This window comes from Telmatherina bonti, assembly GCF_933228915.1.
Source record: "Telmatherina bonti genome assembly, chromosome: 20".
Lineage (NCBI taxonomy): Eukaryota > Metazoa > Chordata > Actinopteri > Atheriniformes > Telmatherinidae > Telmatherina > Telmatherina bonti.
This window is the reverse complement of record NC_136618.1, coordinates 33,838,101-33,855,647: the sequence shown is the minus strand read 5'-3', so window position 1 is coordinate 33,855,647 and position 17,547 is coordinate 33,838,101. Positions and strand designations below refer to the sequence as shown.

General features: G+C 42.6%; 1 protein-coding gene across 1 annotated transcript in view; it reads right to left on the bottom strand.

Annotated features, from left to right (window-relative positions):
* kcnh2b (potassium voltage-gated channel, subfamily H (eag-related), member 2b) overlaps nucleotides 1-17,547 on the bottom strand; it is a gene marked incomplete at both ends in the record, with an annotated part of 417,073 nt that overhangs the window by 279,482 nt on the left and 120,044 nt on the right.

The following is a 17,547-nucleotide window of genomic DNA, read 5'->3' as shown; positions in this document are numbered from 1 at the left end:
ATTCTCTTCTGTTCTGTTCTATTCTGTTATATTCTGTTCACTTCCATTCTATTCCATTCTATTCTATTCTATTCTATTCTGTTCTGTTCTGTTCTGTTCTATTCTGTTCACTTCCATTCTATTCCATTCTATTCTATTCTATTCTATTCTGTTCACTTCCATTCTATTCCATTCTATTCTATTCTATTCTATTCTATTCTGTTCTGTTCTGTTCTATTCTATTCTGTTCTATTCTATTCTATTCTGTTCACTTCCATTCTATTCCATTCTATTCTATTCTATTCTATTCTATTCTATTCTGTTCTGTTCTGTTCTATTCTATTCTGTTCTATTCTATTCTATTCTGTTCACTTCCATTCCATTCCATTCCATTCTATTCTATTCTATTCTATTCTATTCTATTCTGTTCTGTTCTGTTCTGTTCTATTCTGTTCACTTCCATTCTATTCCATTCTATTCTATTCTATTCTATTCTGTTCACTTCCATTCTATTCCATTCTATTCTATTCTATTCTATTCTATTCTATTCTATTCTATTCTATTCTGTTCTGTTCTGTTCTATTCTATTCTGTTCTATTCTATTCTATTCTGTTCACTTCCATTCCATTCCATTCCATTCTATTCTATTCTACAATGAGGAAACAGCCAGTTAGCTGCGTCTCCATTGAGGTTTTAGACTAAATAAAAGTGAGATTTCCAGAGTTTCGGTGATGGTGACTGCAGTTTGCAGGTGATTCCTTTGATTGGTGTTCAGCACATAAACTGTAACTCTGATAAAGTCTTGTCTGTGGAGACTCCAGATAGAAACAGTTTAGGTTTTGGAGCAGATATTTGCTGCTGCAGCTGCGGCTGTCCTCACCTGAAGACGGAAGCAGCAGGTGACGGTCCAGCTGCTGCAGATGTGTCAAAGTCATTCAGAGCTTCCCATCCGGTCTGGTTCAAAGTACCAGCGTCAGGTTGTGTCAGAGCCCGGTTAGTCTGCCAGGACTGGCCTGTGGTCCCTGTGGATTCCTGTTTGCCCCTGGAAATGAGCCTGGAAGGATTTCAACTAAATAACTAGTATTTCACGACTCAGCTGATTACATTCCTTACTGTAAGACAACTGTGGGAAACTCACCTTCATCTCCACGGAAGAGCCGGAGCGATCCCCGATGTCTGAGCCGGCTTTCACCGGTCTCAACAACCGGTTCAACCTTTTATTAATACATATATCACCCATATGTCTGTGGGATTTATGCATCTTTACTCTGTTTGCTGTTTGGTATCGCTGTTTGTTCCAGATAAAAGAAAACTGACAGGACGGTTTCCTCTCAGCATCAGGAAGTGGACTTCATATGGAAACAACCACATTATGTTATACAGTTTTCTATTCCACCCCCCCCTCCTTCAGCCTCCACACTGTCCATCACCCCCTCCTCTCTGAACACTGTCGCATTAAGTCCTAATAGCACTGGAAAAGACAGACTACACAATACCGTGGGTCCATGCGAGTGCCATTTGTCCTCTCTTGCCTCTAAGTGCTCACTTAAACATCACAGTAACAGCATTTAATGCTCCTGCCTTTGTGCTCAAAGTCCAAGCAGGGCGAGCTGCAGAGGAGCCTGTTTCTTCATGTTTTCATGTTTGAGATGAAAATTAAATGATTTTACAGACTGAAATTCAAACAGCAGTCTACACACACATGCTGAACTGGTGAACTGAGGATGCTGAAGCATCACAACACATTTACTGTCAAACATCACGAACTTTGCCAACCAGTCGACACACTGGACCAGATGGTGGAGGTAACCATCTGGATCAGGTCAGAACAGAAGCTTCCTTCCTTTAGACTCTGCTGTTTCTGTCAGGATGCAGAGGGATAGAGATGTTCCCACAGCTGGAAGCAGACGGGTCCCCGACAAACTCTAAACCAACTCAACCGTGTCAGGAAGCGTCTTGCAGCCAGATCTCACATTCTGCATGAGAAGTTTTTATCTTCTAAGCAGTAAAATGAGCCCAACCCTCCTAAAGGCGTCTGTTGGAGAAATTGTTATGAGTTTGGTTTGTATTAAGTATTAGACATATATGCATTGATTTGCTGTGATCCTGCTGTGTTTTGTATCTATGCACAAAGCTTTCTTTAAGTTATATGATCCTTGTCTGGAATATGCAGACAAAGTCTGAGACAGGAAGAGTTTCCTGCAGGGCATCTGTTTTTGTCAACTGCTTGGTTGACCAGTTGCTTAAGGTTAAAGGTCAGGAAGAGAATGATTGTTTTCTGTGGTCTGCCCAGCAACTAGGAGGAGTTAAGCATGGTTTATAATTGGGTGTTACTTCAGCATCTGCAGAGAGAGTTCTCTCTCCAAGCTCCAGCGTGTGCTTGTATTAGTTTATAATAAAATGTTCATTGTAAGAGGACAGTTGACTCTTAGATGTATTACAACTTCTCAAGACCAGAGTATTTTCCACCACAGTTTTTGGGGGCTCGTCTCGGGATCCTGCGTCAGTCCGCCCAGGTTGGGGATAGACGGGTTGGCCACCTGAATCCACAGATTCATCCTAAGAACCTCAATTAGAGAATTTCAGAGGACAGGACGTCTTTCTCCCACCCGTGGTCGACTACGCCAGGACTCCTTCTGAACCAGTGTGAAAAGACAATGGTGAGAAGTATTATTCTAAATTTACATTCATTTTCAGACTCAAACTGGAGTCAAACATTACTAGAAATTTATCACAAATTAATAATCAATATCTTAATTAATAATCACAATATTTTTCTGTTTTGTGGTCAATTGTCTTCCTTATTCTCATTGTGACAGGGATTCTCCTCCTCACCTCCTCATCGAAATAACTCAAGGGATAAGAGAATAACTTAAGACGAGATCAGGTTGACGTCATAAATAAAATCCTGTGAGTTTAAGTTAAGTTTAAGTTAAAGTTTAAGTTAAAAATCGTGAGTAACAAGACCAAGTCGTAAGTGCTGTGAGCTAGACGTAGCAAGACCAGACCAGTAAATCTTGTGAGTTACAAGACCGAGACCAGTAAATTAGTCAGTAAGTCCTGTGAGCTCGAGAAGCAAGACCAGGCCAACCTTGAGTTAGAAGACTGAGAGGAAAGCCATCTTGAGTGAGGAGGAACAGAGAAGAAACTGTGTGGGCTGGTTTCTGGAGACATTGAGAATTTTGCCTGATAATTCTACAAAGGTGTGGGATTGACCCTCTGTGTACATCCGCTGCAAACAGAACTAGTTCCTTTGCAGTAGGAGGTTGATGTACAGCACCATTAAGAAGTTGAAATCTCTGTCTTCATGTGAGGGGAAACTGGGGTGGTTGTGTAAAATTTCCTGTGTTAAACTTGATTGGATTGATTGTGTGGAGAATTAAAACCACGTCTTGTGAAGCCACACCGGACTCTCGCAGGAGAGCCTAGAAGCTTGTGTGGGGGTAGACAAACGTGGGGGCACGACCCATTCACATGCATTCATCCAACTGTTGAAGTGAATTGTTTGTGTAAAATCTAATTTACTGCAGTAAGAAAAAAAAAAAACAACAACAAAAAATGTATGAGAGAGTTTCAGATATGAAGGAGGCCCAGAGAGGGAAGTGAGGAAAAGAGTGTGTTTATTAAAGGCCTTCTGCTCACTGAAGGAGATGATGTCATAGCATGTTAGGCAGAAACAAACATATAAATCCTGTGTAAAATGGCTGCTTGTGCTTTTCTTCCTAAAGCTTTTATAAGAGCATAAAAGCCACTCCCTGTATGAATGTGGAACCTTTTCCTAAAGGAAAAGCAATTCTTTATTATCACCTGAGAACATTTTAAAGAGCAACAACATGTTAAGAACGAAAAATCTGAAATGTGAGAGATGTGATTTATAGTATTAGGGACTTACTATGTTAAATTACTGTACATTGTGTGGGCAATAAACTTAGGTTTCTGTCTGTTCCCTTTCAGACATTCATAAGGTGATTTTTATTCCTTTACTACTGCAATTATTAATTTATGCCTAGCATGTCTAAATAAATCTAGATAAACTGGAAATAAATAATGCAGCTGAAGGATGCTGAAAATAAGCATAATGTTAGGAAAAAAAGAAAATTCTTGACCTTAAAATAGGAATGGTGAACCAACGTAACTTTGCTAGAGTAAATTTCCCTTGCAATAAATTCACTTTAGCTAAATGTGAGCTAACGGCGAGAAGAGAAGTTCTCAGAACAAGTGTATCTTCTTAGCAAGATCATGTTCAGCTTTCCCAGGAGAGAACTGAGTTATGAATCCACTGATAATATAGTCTCTCACACACAATTACAATGTAATATTCAAGTTACATGATGTTCACAGCACAGAACATGGTCCACATAATATGTTTGCCACAGGATTCAGAAGAAAACTATTATAATTATGAGGCTATGATCTTTATTTTCCCCTTAGTGGAGAAGAAAATACACCACATGACCAAATGGTTCAGTCTCAAAAGCTCGTCTGCTGTATGGTGTTGGACGCATTGCAGCGTTCCCTTCTAAACCCTTGTCAGCATGCAGCTTGGACCTCAAATGTCTATCCTGCCTGAGGGGATTCAGAGGAGGGGCTGGGGGAGAGTGAGTTCTTGACCCGGGTCACCGTAGAGTTCTGGGTGTCACGCGTGGTCAGTCAGGAGACTGGAGCAGAAACGGTCCCTACAACCTACAGCATAATTTCACCTCCCTCCTGTGTCAGCTCTGAGTCCTGGAGCAGAACCTGATATGCAGATGTGGCTGCATGGACCCAGCCGCTGCTGATGGCCCGGAGATCCCAGAACCAGAGGGTCTGGCAGAGCCCTGTTGGTTGTGACTGTGAACAGTGTGGATATGGCTCCTATGGTGGACATTTGAGCTGGATTTTCACCTTTGACCTCTGGAGGTGATGGATCCTCCTTGTCCTCAGACTGTGTTTCAGTTGTGGAATTTTCTGGAAGTAAAAGACTAACGGATGTGGCCGGCAGGCAGCACAAGTCCCACCCCGACTACAGAGTCAGATGATGTTTTCTGGAATAACTGCACCCTGATTCTGTCAGAAAGACTGTTGGGTTCACTCAGTTCTCTGTGGAAAACCTGGATCTGCTTCCTTGAACTTTTGCCCACTCTCTGATCCGTTACATGTTACTCTTAATTAATTACACATATGGACCTGATTTATCTACCAGGAAGTTTTGATGAACATGTGTCGGGCACTTCCTGGCATGAATTTCTGATTGTATGCTGATTGGAGGAGGGCATGGTGGCTGTGGCGCGTCTGACTCCTGAGCAGATCGAGTGATACGAGCTGAATGATTATCCACAAGACCAGGCCAAGGAATGAGGCCCTACAACCAAACATTTACTCACTGTTTCTGCTTAGCTTTATACCACATTTATGAGCATGCATAAAATTTTGCACTCCTGCAGACTTCTGCAACTGAACAATGTCACAGACATCTCTGCTCTGCTGCAGGGAAGCTGAACAGTTCATACAGACAAGTCAACTTCTGGCACGCTATGCTTTATAGGAAAATAAATAGATTTTAAAAAGAAAAAAAGTGATGAATACTAAGTTTTTAATGTTTGAGACAGAATAGATGTCAAGAGAAAACAAAAACACGAGGAAAAAATAAGCCGCTGTATGACATTAAATAAGAAGGTAGCTTTGTAATTTCCCGACTTCAGTGAATGCAACACAAGTACAACAATCTCCGTGTTTTATTTGCTGACAGCTGGTGTTTTATCCCTAATCTGAACTCATTATTTTGAATTAAAGCAGATATGCTCAGCGGTTAAAATACACATCAGATGATTTTTATTCAAATAGTAGAACCAACTCTTGCGATGGCTGCCAGTAAACAGACCAGTCTCTTAGTTAACACGCTTAATAAGTAAACAAACAAGTCATTTAAGCCCTGTATGTCCTCAAAATAACATGAATATGAGGCAGATTATTTGTAACAGTATTGATACTTCCAAAGTTAAGCTAACTATGCTAAACCGTTAGCCTTGGCCTTTTCTGTTACACACGTTTGCATTAAAATCATTAAGGAAGAAGTGCTGCTGTGAGTGTGTGCACGTACATGTGTGCGTCGTGTTGTTGTAGATGAAAACAGCTTTACCATCAGTATTAGAAGTTTGTTTCTAAATGCTGCTTTAGTTCAAATGTAGATAGAAAACAAACAGCTTTATTATGAGCTGAAGGTCTCTGGCTGTTCAGTACCTAAAGTCCAGCTGTTAAAGATGGGTTTACATCTTGTTGCTTTATGCTTATGCTTATGTTTACAATATATTTGGAATAGAAAGCCAGTCTTATCATGATCTCAGTTTTGTGTGTGTTGCTCCTGAATGGGTCTGTTGGAGTCTAAGAGAGACAAATCAGAGTAAATCATGAGACTAAACTAGACTACATTACTGATTAAATCAACAGTTCTGAATGAGCTTTATTTAATATTTGCAGAGATTCTTCAGTGTGGTTCTGCTTCTGTCATTTAGCAGACATGACATAAACAACACGAGCAGTAAATCAGAAAGGAAATTCCAGCATGGATAAGTGTTGGTCAGACTGCTGGGAGTCCAGTTTGACACATGTCCTGCTATGGAGTACTAGAGGATTTTTTCTAGTTGTTGGTTAAGATGAGACTACCTGATAGGAACTTTGCAATAATTAATTAAATGAATTTGGTTCCTTTGAATGATTACCTACCAGATAACTGAGTGGCCCTAACTGTTGCTTTGTATTGTTCATGTTTTACTCCATGACTGTTTAGCTGAAACTGACTATCCTCTGCACCCCCCAGGCCTGGCCCCTGACCGACCTCTAGTTGACCCTGACTTGATTTCCCTTTTGATGCTGTTTGCTCTGACTGTGACATGGTGGAGGCTGCAGCTCTCCCGTCTCAGTTCTCATTACTTGAGCTTACTCTTTAGCTGAAAACAAGTCCATGTTTTGGCGCTCTCTTATGAATGACTTTCTGGATGCCATTTTCCTGAATGTTTTCCTCCCACAGGTTGCAGACGGGGAAATTTCCTTCTGGCTCTCTTTTCAGGTCTTCCTTGGACCAAAAGTACTTTCTCTGGTTCTGATGTACATGCGCATGCGTAACATGGAAACATGGGCCTTTTTGTGATTCTTTTTGCAGGACCCTCACCCAAGCGGGCATGGTTCCTTCCAAGACTGCCTGTTCAGACACAGCTCTGTGTGAAAGTAATGTTTTAACATACTGTCCTAACCTCATAAGAACCCTTTTCAGGCATTTGCACACATGTGAAAGCTGCCCTTCATGAATCAGCATCTACGCAGCTCTATTCACTTCAGCCGGGAGATTTTGTCCTGATAAGAAGCTTTAAACATCAGCGCTGGAACCAACATCGATGGTTTAGGCCATTTCAGGTTTTCCTGACGACCCAGACAGTGGTAAAGGTCGCAGAGTGAGCTGCTTGGCACTACAGATTGCTTGAACCTCCTGAAGCGCTTCAGTCTGAAATTACAGAAGAATAACGCACCACCCAACAAAGGGCAGAATAATCCCTGTGGCTGCGTGGGTAAGTGAGATAGTCTACTCTCACACCTGAAGACCAGCCTTCGCTCCCAAGCAAGATCAGTGAGAGGTGAAAGAAGCGCTCCACTGCCACTGTGATATGCCAAGCCCCACCAGAACGGCGACAGTGTCTTCACTACACCTCTGTCACCCCCGAAGAGGAATGATTTGTTTCCACTTTTCTTACATTTATCCTTAGACTGAGATTTTGAAGCTGAAGTAAATGGCTCCTCACTATTGTAATTTCTGAAAGATTCTTTTAAAACCTTATAGGCATGAGGCTCCTGATGTTTTGAAAATGTTGTCTTCTGTATGTATTTTTGCGTTCTGATAACAATTTCTCTTCTTATTGTTGGTCCTGTAGGACCAACAGGAGGGAGAGTGTTGGGGAAAATTGTTATGAGTTTGGTTTGAATTAAGTATTAGACATATATGCATTGATTTGCTGTGATCCTGCTGTGTTTTGTGTCAATGCACAAAGCTTTCTTTAAGTCATATGATCCTTGTCTGGAATATGCAGACAAAGTCTGAGACAGGAAGAGTTTCCTGCAGGGCATCTGTTTTTGTCAGCTGCTTGGTTGACCAGTTGTCTAAAGGTTAAAGGTAATAAAGTAATATAGTGAGTGATTGATGCTTAGTGAGCTCAGTTTAGCTTCGGAGGAGAGAATGATTGTTTTCTGTGGTCTGCCCAGCAACTAGGAGGAGTTAAGCATGGTTTATAATCGGGTGTTACTTCAGCATCTGCAGAGAGAGTTCTCTCTCCAAGCTCCAGCATGTGCTTGTATTAGTTTGTAATAAAATGTTCATTGTAAGAAGACAGTTGACTCTTAGATGTATTACAACTTCTCAAGACCAGAGTATTTTCCACCACACGTCCTGTATCACCACCATGTGCCATGTCTTCCAACAAGGACCCACACCGACTTCCAACACTTCTCACTTCATGTCTAACTTCTTAATTGCGGTGCATCAGAAAGAAAATGGGGTTCACTCAGGTCACATGACCCATCTGGTTTGTGAAGTGGGCAGCCCCCTCAGAGCACCAACACGCGTCACTCTGACCCAGAAATCATCCACTGTGACTCACATCAGGCTGATGTTTGGCATTAAAGTTACACATTTTAGCATAAACCACAGACATTGATGGTTTCATATCACTGTGAATGAAGGTGAATGTTGACTGATTGATTTTATATCTTCAACATAGATACAAAACAACACAGCAAACAAAATCACAAAGTCAAACAAGTGATGTGAAGAAACAATAAAAAGAACAAAAGAGCGATCTACATGTTCAAAACTGAGTAGGAAGAAGTATGAAACTCTTTAACTCCAACATCTTTTTCTAAACACCAATGCTACACAAAATATAACACACAAACCATGCCCATCATCCAGAGACAAGTACATGAGCAGCTGCAGACGTCAAACCATGCATGTTAAGCTAGTCATGGAGCGTATGAGGTGTTAATAGGAACACACACACACACACACCAGACTACACTATCGATGATCCCACAGGTCAACATACAGCAAACACTCCATCATACGGGCCACAATTCCCAGTCCGCCTGTGCCTCAACGATCCGCCAGTACAAACACGTCCGTCTGCACCCTGCAAATGCAGTCATGATATCTACAACATATCTGGTGAGCACAGCAAGGCTTACAATAAAATTACAACCTCGTATGTTGAGCCGATTCACTCCCGTTCCTCATGAACACACTCTGTTTATAATAAACAGGATGACGTTTGGATATTGTTCAGTCTGTTCCAGATCCTCACTCCACTAATTGTTAGGCTAAATCCTTTATTAGTTGTTTGATATCGCTTTATTTTAGCTCTAACCTGTGTCAGATGTTACCCCCCCATTCCTTGTCAGGAACATTGATTGCAGGAGACGAGGCAGTAATTGTTCTTGACTTTGTGTAAAAAATAATGCTGTATTAAAATCCATAATATGACATAATTAAATTATTTTAGACTTAATAAAGTGGATTTGTGTGTTCCAGATAATCTGCTTTATGGATGAGTGGAATTGCTCTTTTTAAATAGTGGCTCCAGTGAGCTTTTAATGTTAAAACAAACTTCAGGTTCTCGCTTTATTGAACTGAATAAAAGTAAACATTTTAAACCCCGACATGACCATGAGGCCTTGGATAAATTCCCTCCCCGACTCACATTTAATCTTTTAATGAGAAATATTTACTTGGACTTGAATTTAATTAATTGGGGAGCTCCTCTGTGCAGATATTACACACTAAAATAATAAAAACCATATTTATTGTTTGGCCATAAAGGTCTTCATCGGACAGCTGCTTGGCAGTGAAACGGGATGATAAGCAGCAAAGGACCAGGACTGAAACCCGGCTCCAGAAGCTGCTCAACCAGCCATGGACTTTCTTTCTGTTAGTTACTTGTTGGATAAACATCTTTGGTATCAGTTTTGTTCACAATGATTACTATTTTTCTGTGGATCTCAACCAGGTGTGCCTCAAACACTGATGGAGGCCACGCGCTCTGGTTTTCTGCTGATGTTTGTCAGCCAGCATGTCCTCAGCCTTATGCCAGGCAACTTATTTCAGTTTTTAAAGAACCGCGTAGCTTTGAATTTCCTCCTACTTTGGACATCTTCTTCAGCTGCTGCTGAACTTCTGGGGCAGACCTCCATCTTATCAGCACAGACGGGGGCTGCAGAGGTCAACATTTATTCCATCTAGCTGTCAGTAAAAGTCGCAGAAGAGAGAATAGAACGTGTGGGAGACTGAAGTCTGGCTCAGAGGAGCTCTGTCCACTGTTTACTACACCAGCAAGTTTGCAGAAATCTTCAGATAGACGGCCCCCAAGAAAAACCTGATCCCAGTAACATGGAGACTGTCTGGGATCAGAGACAGAAGACGTAATGTCCACACATGAAAGTATCACTGACTTGAAAAGCGATCTTTGATGTGTCCATTAATTGCTCTCTTACGGTGACCAAACGCGTTCTGAGCGTCAAAAACGTCAAAAACACTTAAAACGCTTCACGCTCGACGCGGGTCACTAAACTGCCACTTTTGTGTCCGACGCCCAAAACGCTCCTGATGCTCCTGCCTCTTGTCTGGAGCGAGCGACAAACATGGAGGAAAAGAGAGGAGGAAAGGCAGAGCTTTCCCTCCGGTCAGTCTGAATGACGGCGGATTCAGTAGAGAGACGGCATGGTTTTATTTAACAGAGGACGTTGTCGTAGGGCAGTGATAGTCACTGTTAATGCAACAAGAGCCGCACCCAGCAGAGAGCCACCACGCCCCCCAAACAAAGCGTTGCTAGGCAACGTGTCCTGCTACGTTACCAAATCAGTAACGTTCAGCTTTTTAGCGAGGAATGGTTATCCTAAATACTGCAGGAGTAATGGCGTGCCCCGTGTCTGGGTTCACCACAGGAATCCTCCAGGAGCTGCCAGCTGATCGCTCTGATTGGTTGATGCCCCGCGTCGAGCCGCCGAAGTTCAGATTTTCCATCTCTGGCTTTTGACGTGCGTTCCGCGCGGAACACCGACTCTCAAAACGCGGCGAGAGAAAGCTTGACGCCCCCTTGCCGCGCCTCCACATAGACTTTACATGGAAACCTGCTGCTCTTGATGCTCAACGCGTTTGGTCTGGACACACGCTATTTGTTCCAGCTCCCTAACAAACCTTCCAGCTAAGCTGAGTGACTGGAATGACGAAAGCCACTGGCCTGCTGTACCAGTGTATTTTATTTAAAAGGTAATACTGAAAAATAAAGCTCCAGTAGCTGCCCCATCTAACATAATCCAGCCAGCTGGGGACCTCAAGTTTAAAATGTCTCTGCTCTGGGGGGGTTAAATTATGATAAGCTACTATGCAGTAAAATTTGTAATGGATTGATTGGTAACAAAATGAGAGATAATTTGCTGAATGTTACAAGTGTAACTAGTCCAGTGGCAACCTGCTGGGCTGCTGAATGAAAAGCAACTGTTAATGATGTGGAGTATAGAAACTATTGTGTTTTTTATTTTGTTTTTTTGTAATTAACATTATTGGCGTCTCTCGTAACAAGCTCCAGCTGTGGCGTCCCGTTCACCTTGATGGGGTTTCCAGTCCTCCTTATCTTCTCTTGCAGGCCAGGTAAGCAGCATAAACATTAACTTGATCATTTCTCTCAGAAGTGGTTTGATAGCGCCGGAGCTGAATCACCTCAGCACTTAGCACCAGCACCAGTTCTTCTTTGGTTGAAAAGCCTGAGTTTTACTTATTCTAGTTGGGATTGAAGAAACTAGTAATTTGATAAAACTTTTCTATGGCTCATTATCTTCCTAAAAGTCACTGTTCAGTGATGCTGTGAAGGACAAACACCAAACAGTGGTTTAATGAGAAGACAGCTGACAGTAACAGACTAAAAAACATACAGAACATCCCCATTCCCATTTGCCAACATCTCCAGACAAAACTGTTGACACGCTGCCAGATGTAGTCAGCATAGTGGGATTCAGGGCCCTCCATCTGAATGCTGCAGCAAAAGCTGACCTTCCTCATACCAGGAAACATTTCCTCAAACTTCCACCATCCAGTATCGGTGAGTTCATGTCCTCTGCAGCCTCAGCTTCCTGTCTCCACCTGCCTTTGTGAATGAGAATGAGGGCCCATTCACACCAGGATAGTCTGGGGGACTCAGACTGCGCCGGGAGTTCTGAAAACTTTAGTTAGGTTTTCTTTAGACCACTAAAATGATTTAGTCCACTTTACTCAAGGGAGCTAAAAAACCTGGACAACATCATGTAGTTAAACAACTGCTCACTAGGAGCAATATCGGTGGAAATGACCTCTAACCAATTAGAAAGAAAAGTCATTGATTGTCCTTGGCTGGAAACGGCTCATGCAACATGAGTAAAAAATAGAGCCACAATAGATTGTATCCATTTCTGATTTTACTTTTTGTTCAAACCAAATAGCGAAGGAAAACATCCAGTGCTCTGGCCACTCTACATCTCATCTTCTTGATGGTCCATTTGCTTTCACACTGGATGCCTGGAAGCACCTGGATTCACTTGGAAATGATTCCAAACCCCAGTGGACCCATGCCTCAAACCTCAAGGGGAACCAAGTTAGTGTTTGCAGTGTCGTCTTCTGCAAGCTTGATTGTCCTCATACTTCCAGGTGTCTGGGGTGACTGCTTCGCCTGAGTGTGCCTAAGTGTTCATACCAAGATGCTGAACCCTGCTTTGAGTTTGAGTGTGTGCTATGAGTGTCTATGGGTGGATGTAACATGTAGTGGTTGACATGACTTAAACAGCGCCACAAACTGTAAAGACAACTCCTTTGATTTCATGTTGGCATGGTTCTGTTTGTACTGCTCTCTGGTGGATTATTGAGTTTACATCTGAGGCCAGTTTCAGACAGTCTAAAAGGTCATTACTATGTAAATTCTCAGAAAGAAACATAAAAGGAGGCAGCACAGTACATATGGTGGCCTGTGTGATCATTAAATATATCATAGTTTCTTCATTGTTACTTTGGCAGGTTCAATGTCAGCTAAACTGCTTGACACTCCATGGTGTCCAGTGGTACTGCTCCATTTGCCCCACTGGGGTAAGCATTCACACAAGCCTGGAAAGTGACCAAATGATGCAGGTAAAGGATGCAGGAGAGAGACAAAATATCATCAGCACCAGGTACAAGAGTCATCCACCACTTCTAGCAGCTTCAGACATCCTAGCAATGTGTTGGGACTTCGCAAGACAGCAATTTAGCTAATGTCCCACCTTATCCTCCACTAGATCAGTTTTTCCACCATCAACAGAATCTACTACTGGCAGGTCCAGATGACATTGGAATGGATGGACCAAGCAGCAACCTCCAGCAGTAGTCCATAAAACTGCAGTTCCCCCTTCATCCACTAGGGGAAGGAGGAATGTAGAACAACCGCTTTTTTACATCGGTTAGCAGGATGACCCGCTTACCTCCATTAGCTGGTTAGCTTCTGTTAGCTCTGGATTAGCCCGGTTAGCTTTTAGCAACATGTAGTTCAGAGTTTGCAAGATTTCAATCATCCACCCCCACGCTCACAGCCCCCCTCTCAGCTCTACTTCTTTGCCTATTTTTGTATTTTCTAGGAGACGGCGTGACGCTGCCAAGATGGCGACTGGGAGATCCACCCAATGAACTTCAGTTCAGCTCTTAGGAAAACTACATGTGATGTCATGGAGGCTCCGTCCATCTTTTAAATACATCTATGAGATGGACCCAAGCAGGTAGTGATGATTAATTCTATATTTCCAGATCAACTTCTAGCTGGGAGGAAACTGTTTTTCCACTGAATGATACAAAAATAAACCGTGGTTTGGGCACACAAGTGATTCAGCCAACGGTCTTTAACTTAGTGCAGCGCTTCTTATTCAATGGGGCTTAAAAGAGCAAGTAACATAAACAAAATAACCAAAGGCAATAATATTAAAGGCACAATGTTTCTTTTGTTCTCATGTGATCCCTGAGCTAAAATGAGCTGGACAGACGTGCTTCAGGCCTCAGCTGGACTGATTAAAATGTTTTTAGTTCATTAACTCATCAGACAGAGTTAGATCAAACACACAGTGTCTTGTGATCATTCTGCAGTAACACAACTAATATGAGGAATTAGCTGGTTTGGTCTGCACCAGACTTATTCCAGCCTCAAGCGACACAACCAGCCCAACTAATAAGTCGGAAACGAACACTGTTAGCTTTGTGCTGCTACGACAGGAAGGACAGACGCCAAACCTGCAGCAGCTTTCATGCTGCCGTAGAGAAACTCCAGCTATTTCACCGCCATGTTAGATTATTACAGGTAACGTTTGTGGAATAGCTATTCTATGTCATTTTTGGGATTTAAAAATACTAGTATTTATAGTATGTAACCTACAGTACGTACAGTACGAGGTGAGGAACTCTGACAATGAAACACATTTTTAATAAGACGTTTGTCAGATATTAGAAATGATTACATAAAAAAGAATTCAGATCAATAAGAATAAATGCAAGACATTTTTCTGTTAATTAAAATCTGTTTCTGTTCCAGAAAGAAAAGGTGAAATGTAGTCATGCATAAGAAGAGGAGATGAAATGGAGCTTATGTTAAGTTAGCAGCAGAAATGAAGAACTTTGGTGTTTGGTCATTTCTAATAACACCAGCTAGTGTTTGTGTTACACATGACTGGAAACACTGACTAGTCACCTTTACATGTAGGTAGGAGGACGGGGCTTCTGACACACACCTGGCAGCACGTGCATCTCAAAATGAGCCAACACCAGGGAGGATAATAGTGGAGATTGAGAGGCCCAGCCAACTGGTTCAGCTGCGTTATTTATTCCACAGAAACTTATTTGCCACTGTAAAGGTGACTAGTTGGGCTTTCCAACGACGTACAACACAACAATCTGAGGAGATCGCATCTCGTGGCTGGATCATTCCAACCATAGAGAGGGATGTAAGCAATAACAACCAAGTTAAAAAAGGATCCACTGCTCTGCTAACTGCTCCAACTTTCCTCTGTGTGTCTGAGAGATGGTTGGTTTCGGTCCAACATGACAAAAGCCTTCTGTAAACAAGTGACAGGGGTGTGTGTGTCTTCCCTGCATACACCCATGGATCATAAATCACATAAATCAGACCACGGTGGTGTAGATATGAAGCTACCATCAATGTGTCAAACAACAGAGTAACAGCAACAAGCCGACCTACGGTATGAAACCCGGTCTCATGACATCCATCCATCAACCTGCTGGTCACTGCTGGCATCTGGTTCCCTGTCAGACTCAAGCAGAACGAACGTGTGTCGCTGTGCGGCAGCTGCAAGGACACCCAGGACATTATCTGCTGGGAAACCGAACCCACGACCCTTCTGGACCGCTTCAGTGTCCTCCCCCTGTGGGTCAGGGGAAGATAAAATAGTCCTTTCCAAAAAGAAAAAAGTGAACGGCTATAAAAAGATCACAGATTGACACTTTTTTCACAGATTTTTCTGTTAAATTCAATTTCATTCAAAACTACTAAACATGTGATCATTCAAATTAATTCGACCATTTAAAATCCTGTTTCACCATGTGTGCTTTTTATGAAATGCTTTAAAACTGATTTTGGGTGAATGTTTAAAAATAACAGATTATGAAGCATGAAAAAGGACAGCAGCGGGGCAGCAGTGTCCGATTTACCCCAGGGAGAATTTTACTACCCTTTTATGACTAAATCATCCTATCCCAAACACTCCTACAGAACATTGTGGATAATTTAGTGCTTTTTTTTTTTTTCCAGATCTTTCAGTCAATTACAGCCCAAAACAACCAAATATAAAATTATTTAAGTACTTTAATCTTTTAATGCCAATTTATGTCCATGATGTCACAAAGTAAAAGCAGAAGAAATGACTTTTTTTTTACTTCAGCTTCCTCTGTCTATCCAAACATTCATGTTAGGTTAACTCATTACTCTAACACCTGGACTGGTGACCTGTCCAGGTGGACCGGCCTCTCAGCGGTTCAGATGGATGCATGGATGGATGGATGGATGGATGCATGGATGGATGCATGGATGGATGGATGGATGCATGGATGGATGCATGGATGGATGGATGGATGGATGGATGCATGGATGGATGGATGGATGCATGGATGGATGGATGGATGGATGGATGCATGGATGGATGGATGGATGCATGGATGGATGGATGGATGGATGGATGGATGGATGGATGCATGGATGGATGCATGGATGGATGGATGGATGGATGGATGCATGGATGGATGGATGGATGGATGCATGGATGGATGGATGGATGGATGGATGTATGCATGGATGGATGCATGGATGGATGCATGGATGGATGGATGGATGGATTGATGGATGGATGCATGGATGGATGCATGGATGGATGGATGGATGGATGCATGGATGGATGCATGGATGGATGGATGCATGGATGGATGGATGGATTGATGGATGGATGCATGGATGGATGCATGGATGGATGGATGGATGGATGGATGGATGGATGGATGGATGCATGGATGGATGCATGGATGGATGGATGCATGGATGGATGCATGGATGGATGGATGGATTGATGGATGGATGCATGGATGGATGCATGGATGGATGGATGGATGGATGGATGGATGGATGGATGGATGGATGGATGGATGCATGGATGGATGCATGGATGGATGGATGGATGGATGGATGCATGGATGGATGCATGGATGGATGCATGGATGGATGGATGGATTGATGGATGGATGCATGGATGGATGCATGGATGGATGCATGGATGGATGCATGGATGGATGGATGGATTGATGGATGGATGCATGGATGGATGCATGGATGGATGGATGGATGCATGGATGGATGCATGGATAATTAGAAGTGAAGCTGATTTTATTTATGACTGTTTTTGGAAGAGGTCTTTTTGTCCTCTGATGACCTAAAGGGTAGTAAATTTGACACTGGGATCCCGATAAAAACTGACTTGTATAATTCATTAATTTTCTGAACCGCTTAATCCAATTCAGGGTTGCAGGGAAGCTGGAGCCTATCCAGCAGTCTTTGGGTGAAAGGCGGGGTACACCCTGGACAGCTCGCCAGTCCATCGCAGGGACACACAGATACAAACAACCACTCACACTCACTCCTATGGGCAATTTAAAGTAACCAATCAACCTAACACCATGTCTTTGGATGGTGGGAGGAAGCTGGAGAACCCAGAGAGAACCCACACATACACAGGAGAGCATGCAAACTCCACACAGAAAGGTCACTTCCCAAACCTTTCCCCAGCCCGGGATCAAACCTCTGAGGCCACAGTGCTAACCACTGTGCCACCGTGCAGCCTGGAATTGCATAATTTTTTCTGAAAATTGCACATCATCCCACATGGGGAAGCAACCAGACTGGAGGCCGGAATTTGAGGGAAAAAATACCTGAAAGGACAAAAAGACCATAATGCCCTGCAAGGTTGAAAACCTTCATCCATATCACGTGCAGTTCATGCACACCATGA